Below are 7,790 nucleotides of genomic sequence, written 5' to 3' on the forward strand. Positions count from 1 at the left end.
AGTGCATTTTCTCCCTCAAGAGATTTGCTTAAAATAGGTATTGCTACATGACAAGTAGCTATTCAGCCACTTTAAAGAATTAAATAAACCACTGCTAAATAATAGCAAAATTTTGAATTTGTATAATGTTTTTCAGTACCCAAAGACCACCAAGATAGTGCATTCTCTCAGACAGTATCAAATGAGTTCTGCTTTTTCAGAACATGCAGTTATTTCTCTGAATTTTTAGGGTTTTTTTATTTTACTTGTAATTTCCAAGGAAACATTAAACCTTTCACCAGAGGACTGAATAGTATTGCTTTCTTCATGAGAAACTAAATATTACTTAGCCAACTGATTAGCCTTAGTGTGAAAATGAATTTCCACATAATGCTCTGACCAAAACAGTTGCAAAATTTTGAAATTATCCATATCAAAAGGAAATCATTAATCTAGAAACATTTTTCTTTGGTTTACTATTTTATTACTATAGCTTTAATATAGCTAATATAGCTTTGTCCGTTCCTAAAACTTTGCCCACTCTGCTGGGTTTTTTTATTGTTTTGGGTTTTTTTCTTTCCCCCTTGTAGCCTTTCGGTGTTAATCAGCCTGGTCCTTACATCATGTATACTACTGTAGATGCAAATGGATACCTGAAAAATGGGCCAGGTGAGATAACCTCACAATGAGAACACACATGACATAGTCTGTCTGTATCTATGTCTCAGCAACCTAAAGAGTTGGAAAGAAGTTTACAGAATGAAATGTGAATGAATGAATGAATGAATGAATGAATGAATGGTGTCTTCAGTTGACAAGGCCAAACCCCCTTTCTCTTCTTTCTTTACCGATTGCTTATTTATCAGAAACAGTATAACTGCATTATTTTTTCTTCTGTCTCATGCAACTTGAGTTTGAACCGTTGGCTGTATTTCACCCAATCTGAAAAATCATTGGGTACATCATCAGTTTGTAAAATAGCATAAGATCCTAATGACTTACTTTTTCGGTCGGTTCTTTAGCAATTATGTGCTAAGAAACAACAGTGGTCTTAAGATACCTAAATAGAATCTTGTAGCTACATGAAAAAGAATCAACATGATATTTAGTAAACACAGGATGTATCTTTCTGGAATTGTTCACTACATCTGGCAGGCTAACAGGCATCTATAAAATCATGAGTAGCGTGAGGAAGATAGAGAGGGGATGGCTGCATCCTTTCACATAACACAAGAACTGCAAGGTACCAAAGAATCATTAAGGTAAAGGGGTCAAAAAAAAAAAAAAAAAAAAAAGGAAAGCAGCAGTGCTATGTGCAACCTGTAGCCTAACTAGAAGTTTAATTACATGACATGTTGAAGATGCCACAATTTACATGAGTACAAAAACAAAGGATGCAAAAAGAGAAAAATCCATTAGGCCATGGTTCAAGCAGAGTCTAATGTTAGAATATCCTGGGGTTTATGCTGCTTTCTCAGGTATGTACTAGTGGTTCTGAAGGGGGCCTACAAGGATGCTGGAGAAGGACTCTTCACTAGGGACTGTATTGATAGAGCAAGGGGTAACAGGTTAAAACTTAAACAGGGGAAGTTTGGATTGGACATTGCAGAAGATCAACAGACAGCACGCTGATTAATGTAATCAGAAACTGACCTTTATTCACTTCAGAGCACCACCTTTTATAGCTTCCAAGCTTGGTCACGCGCTTAAGCTTTACAATGATTGGTTTCTACACACAATGCAAAGACAGCTGATTGGTTCCTTCTTCAGCATCCAGGAGCAACACTAGCTGATTGGTCCCTTCTTCAGCATCTGGGAGCTGTTTTCCTCCTGCAGAACTTCCGCATACGTGGCCACAACTTTGCCCTGAAGTGACCTGAACCAGGCCGTTAACCCTTACTACAAACTCTAACCAGTGGCAAGAGTCCTGGATCTCTCACATGCCCATTGTTTGTTAAAAAGCCCTCAACAAATCCCCCTTCTTTATTTTGAGTGATCCAGACCCCTTTAATCATTTGTGATACTACAGACATAAAGCAACGCCATACTATACTAATAATAACAACAAAGACTATAATGCTTAATAATATCATAATGCCTGATCTAAACAAATCTGCAAACCACCCAGTAATACCTAAATTTTGGAGCCAACCATCCACACCATGATTGATCATTAATTTCTTCATGTTATCTTTTAATTGGGATAGTTGTTGATGAATTGAACTAGAATGGTCAGATAGATTCATACAACACATCCCTTCAAAATCTTCAAAACCATGGCCCTGTGCTAAAAGCAAATAATCAATGGCTGCATGATTTTGTAAAACTGCATGCCTAACACTGTCTAAATCTTCTAATAATTCTGATAAGAAATTAGATGGGATATTAATCTGCTTTGCAGTCCAGCAAGCTAAACGCTCTATGTCTTTTAGTGGCCTCCCAGCCATCGCCCCAGGGATAAAAATGGACATAAAAACTCTTCCGACTTTACCTAACATATTAACATTATCACTACAGTTTGGTCCTAGTTGTTCTACTGATCTTCTTTTTCGTTGCTCGGTTTTACTTTTATAAAATGATAGCATATCCCTCATGCTGGGAACAAACATAGTCAACTTCCCTATATAACACGGCCCTCCCTGAATGTTTTTTGGTACCCCTTGACAAGCTCTATGTCCACAGATTAAAAAATATCCTTTAGGAAATTGTTTTGCCCAATTATTATTCCAAATAGAAAAACTTACTACTTAGGGTCTCAGCACCTATTGCTCCATTACAATATCCGTTTTTTCTATAATTTTTATAATCACAATTACTCGACGTATTGGTCCATTGTGTCCAAATATATTTCTTATAAAAGTTTACCCCTATAGGTGCCGATCCCTCAAAATAAAAACATGACCCATTGCCTGCTAATGATCCCCAGAGATATAACTCCTGAGGGTCCCAAGGCATTGTGGCGTTTAAGGCATTAATGATCATTGCTCCAGCCATCCCTGTTTGATTCACTTCCCCATAGCAGCAGGCTGGTTTGTTTTCTGGAACAGTACAATCATAAATTCTATGACATGTCTGGTTAGTGAAAGAGCCATTTAAAACCGTCCTGTTATTTATCCAATTGGTCCAGTCCGCCAGGCGCAGGTAAGGGACACCGATTAAAGTACGAAAAGGGTCCCCAGAAGTGGCCATGGAGAGACAGACGGATGACTGGTTCGTTTGGTTTGCCCAGGTGATCCACATGTTCTCTCGTGGTTCTTTGTTATATAATGCTTGACCTGTAGTCATAGCCATCATCCACCAACTTATAATTGAGGCCATTCTGAAGTTCCCTCGATCGGTGATTTCCAAGGTTTTACCCATCACACTGGAATCCAACGAGGGCCTTCTCCTGTAATTAAACACGTGTAGCCTTGACCAGTCATACAAACCTCAACTGTCCCCTTCCATTCTCCCGTTTTGAGATCTTTGTATTGAACAAAAATCTTTTCCTTTTTTGTTAACCCTGATTTTAAGGCACTATCGTGAATTACCATGGGAGGTTCTTCCCTTTCTCCTGCCAGGCGTAAATAATTTAACATATATAATGCTTTTGCCAAGCGTTCACTAGGTCCTACACCGCTCTCCCCCATTTTTTGTTTAATTAACAGGTTTTTAAGGGACTGGTGAGCCCGCTCAACAATTGCTTGTCCAGTGGGTGAATTAGGGAGTCCGGTGAGATGTTTCACACCCCAAAGGGAGCAAAAGCACTGAAACCCTGAAGAAGTATAGGCTGGACCATTATCTGTTTTAAAAGATAGGGGCACACCTAAAACGGCAAAAGAGGTGTGAAGGTGTTTGACAACATGGTGAGAAGTTTCTCCAGTTTGAGCGATGGCCCAAATTGCTATGGAAAAGGTGTTGACCGAGACATGAACATACTTTTGGCGTCCAAATTCTCGAATATGAGTGACATCCATTTGCCAAAGTTGTAGCGGTAAAATGCCTCTAGGATTTAGTCCAATACCAAGGCCAAAGCCTGTGTGCTGACATGCAGGACAAGAGTTTACAGTTCCTTTTATTTCGGTAAGATTAGTCTGATTTGAAGTCACTTGAATCTTTATAACATGTGGCATACCAGCGAATCCTACACACCATGTAACCGATCGGAATAATGGGGATTTGGCAAATGTGCCCAGTATACTTGTCCATTACCCATGGTCACATATAATAGAACAGATATTACAAAGATTTCTGTCATTGCCATTTCTTTGTTGTTGAGTTCTGGGGCTTTATACGTTTCGCTAGCAGCCAGTATGGTCCTGTCGATAGCTGTACACAGCCGTATCCTTGACCCCATGTCAGCAATAGCACTGGTCCTTTCCACTCGTTATCATGTTGGTCTTTATATAGAACCAGTGGTTTGGGCAAGGAATCATTCGTCACGTGGAGAAAATCCTTGCATTCCCTTTTTTTTTTTTTTGTTTTATATATCTTTTAGATGACCCTACTTGAGCAGGAGATTTGGACTAGATCATACCTTCAACATATGCCAGCCACTGGCTGCTGGGCCTGCCCTTTTTCTCCTGGATGGCTCTCTGCTAACAGGGGAGGCCATCCCTCACATCAAGGTCTGGCATGGCATGTGTCCCCACCGCTCCACACCTGCTGGGTTGCAGCCAACAGTAGAGCTAAAGGTTCTTCTTGGTGGCAAACACAGAGGCCAACCCAGTCTTGCCCTTGACTGTGGTAGTGGGCATTTGGCCAACCTCAGTCCTTGCACCTTGTTGTCAATGCAGTTTCACCTGCTTCATCCAGTAACAAGTCACTACTATGGCAAAGCACATACAGATTTACATCAGCAGAGTAACTACTGCAGGGTGCAGCAGCATGTTGAAGATGCTGATGGCAGCGAGGGACTAGCCAAAGAAATTTCTTACCAGTGGAGTTCTCCCACCCTCTTAATTTGTTCCATTACCTGCTTTATAACACCACTGTCATATTAGAATCTTTCTAGCTTTTGCCTTAGCATTTTCTAGCAGCTGCTTCAAATTTGCATGCTCTAGCATCTCTTTTGCAAGTGACAAATCCATAAAATACAAGGTGTAGTTTCGTGTTAGCAACTGGCTAGTAAATACAGGTGCTTTTATACACAAAATCACAGCCTCTAATAATAGCTACTTTACAAGTACACTTACTCAAGTTGTTACTTTTCAGTCGCCCCCAAGTGATGTTTTGCAATCATTCATTTTTCTCTTCCTCTGTCATTCTGCTTGGGGTATTCACGGTCGGCTCCTGTAGCTGAGGCATTGGGTTTTTCCACTTGTCTGTCCAACTCATGTCAAGGCTTGACAAGCTTTGCAGGCTGCTGCCATGGACCTGTAGGTTGGAGGACACACATATACCCCCTCTTCCGGGTTATCAGTTTTTGAAAAGTAGACAGGTTAAAGTGTTTCCTTAAAGTAGAGGCATTCTGATGCAAAAGGAATGTAAAGCAGCTGCAGAAGTAAACTGCACATTTTTAACAGTCAAGGAGTTTGCTGCATCATTACCCTTTTTTTTTTTTTTCTTTTTTCTCTGCCACCCTGATGCTGCTTAGGTGACAGCTGATAAAGCTTGTGGTTGCACTACCCCTCTCGCTATAAATGCCTGCCTACTCCGCAGCAGCTACAGCTGCCTGCCTGCTTCAGCAGCAACCATAAATACCTGTCAGCAACCGCACTGTTGCATTAACCCTTTCTTGCCTGAAGTGTTAACCTGTACCTGTTAAAAACTTTTACTTGAACCCGACAACAAAAATATACATAGAACACCATCTGCCCTCATCACACACACACACATACGTATGGGATCCCACAAGCACACTCCACACAACTACAATATTTGAAACACAAAATCCAGACAATCATTACTCCCACTACACAGTCCCACATACAGAACGTGGCACAAGGACCCTGTGAAGACTATCAGGAAACCGGCTCCAAGAAGCATCATCGCAGTGCGAGGTGGCAGGCTCAAACTTAGCGAGCGTCCCCGCAGAGCCCCTGCCTCCCCCACATTGCATGAGGCTTGGGCTTTTATACTGAACAAATGCACACTCATTCTGACACAGGTGGCCAGCCTATGTCAGAAGAAGTGGCCAGCAATATCTATAAAGGTTTCCAAGCATCAATAGAATCATAGACATATTTGCCAACTTCTAGTACATGAGTATCACAGAGAGACTGTATCAAGTGAGTTGTATATGGGGCCCCAAGTCCACGGTTCGTCACAGTCTGCCCAATACCCCTGATAAGAGCATACGAGAGACCTTCCCACCGCAGGTCTTGATCCAGCACATACATCACAGGGAAAGCACACAATACATCTGCATCCCCCACCCATCTCGCTTCTCCCTCAACAGCTGTCTATTTATCATGAGGATCTGGGGGATATAAATCAGACTCCTTTTCTGGATGAATAAGCCCCGAGTCAAAAGGACCATCCAGGTCAGCATCAGTATTATCAAGCATCGGAACCTCCAGAGCAGGAACAACAGCAGTCCGATGAATATGCACAGGCTCCTTCTCGGGGTCAATAGGGCCTGGATCAAAGGATCATCTTCATCTCTGTCCTCAGTCTTCGCAGCTGAGGCGGCAACTGGCGGAGGTTCCGGGGGGGGAGGTGGGGGGTGGGGGGGGGCAATGGGCTCCATGATCTTTTTTTTTTTTTTTTCACTTCAGGAGCTGTTGATTGTGATGGTTGAAGGGGGTTTACAATTGGGGCTTGTATCGGTGTCGGTCTGGGCACTGATATCGGGGAAAATAGTTCATTTGAAGTAGATTCTGTCCCAGAGGAATTCAGCGAAAGCGCAGCAAACGCAGACGCAGTGGCTGCCCTTTCACTTTTCATTTCTTCTGAAGTCTCTTTAATCAGTCGCCACAAGGTAGCTAATTTACGAACCTCCTTGGATCCCTTACTAATTTCTTCCCATAAAGCAGATCCAATCTGGTCCCAGGTGTGTAGCTCAAAAGCTGCACCCACTCCCAAAATTAGTTCCCGGTCCTTTGCCCATTTTAAAAGGGCTTTTAAGGTACCATCATCATATGTTAGTCCTCTCTTAGAAAGGATATGTTGGAGGAGCTTTACTACTGCCGTCTCTTCTTTCGACAGTGAGACTCCCATCTCCTCCCCGACTGCTCACCTCTCTTAGATGAGATTCCCTCTCTCTTCATGCTTCCCTTTCTGCATGGATACCTCAGAGTGCACTCTTCTTTTTCAGTTGCCGGGACAGCAACCCCTTTGGTCGGCTTTTCCTCTCCCCTCCTATTCCAGCTGTCTTCTTCGCTCAGTCAAGCAACAGCAAGAGGGTCCCTGTTCGGGCACCATTTGCGGAAGATCAATGGACAGCACGCTGGTTAATGTAATCAGAAACTGACCTTTATTCACTTCAGAGCACCGCCTTTTATAGCTTCCAAGCTTGGTCACGCGCTTAAGATTTACAATGATTGGTTTCTACACATGATGCAAAGACAGCTGATTGGTTCCTTCTTCAGCATCCAGGAGCAACACTAGCTGATTGGTCCCTTCTTCAGCATCCGGGAGTTGTTTCCCTCCTGCAGAACTTCCGCATACGTGGCCACAGCTTTGCCCTGAAGTAACCTGAACCAGGCCATTAACCCTTACTACAAACTCTAACCAGTGGCAAGAGTCCTGGATCTCTCACATGCCCATTGTTTGTTAAAAAGCCCTCAACAGGATATAAGGAGGAAGTTTTTTACTGTGAGGGTGGTGAGGCACTGGAATGGGTTGCCCTGGGATGTTGTGAATGCTCCATCCTTGGCGGTGTTCAAGGC

The 7,790-nt window shown here is 42.6% G+C and overlaps 1 long non-coding RNA gene across 2 annotated transcripts; it reads right to left on the reverse strand.

The window, feature by feature from the left end:
• Positions 1-1,611: 1,611 nt before the first annotated feature.
• On the reverse strand, positions 1,612-7,387 carry LOC136004373 (uncharacterized). 2 transcript variants are annotated; one of them, XR_010608420.1, is made up of 3 exons: positions 7,139-7,381; positions 5,154-5,334; positions 1,612-3,367 (listed from the first exon to the last, which is right to left on the reverse strand). It is a non-coding gene; the product is annotated as an uncharacterized LOC136004373 (long non-coding RNA). The 2 variants fall into 2 exon arrangements; XR_010608419.1 differs by having other exon boundaries at positions 5,154-7,387.
• Between the last annotated feature and the right edge of the window lie 403 nt (positions 7,388-7,790).

The sequence above is a fragment of the Lathamus discolor genome, chromosome W (genome assembly GCF_037157495.1).
Source record: "Lathamus discolor isolate bLatDis1 chromosome W, bLatDis1.hap1, whole genome shotgun sequence".
In the NCBI taxonomy this organism is placed as follows: Eukaryota; Metazoa; Chordata; class Aves; order Psittaciformes; family Psittacidae; genus Lathamus; species Lathamus discolor.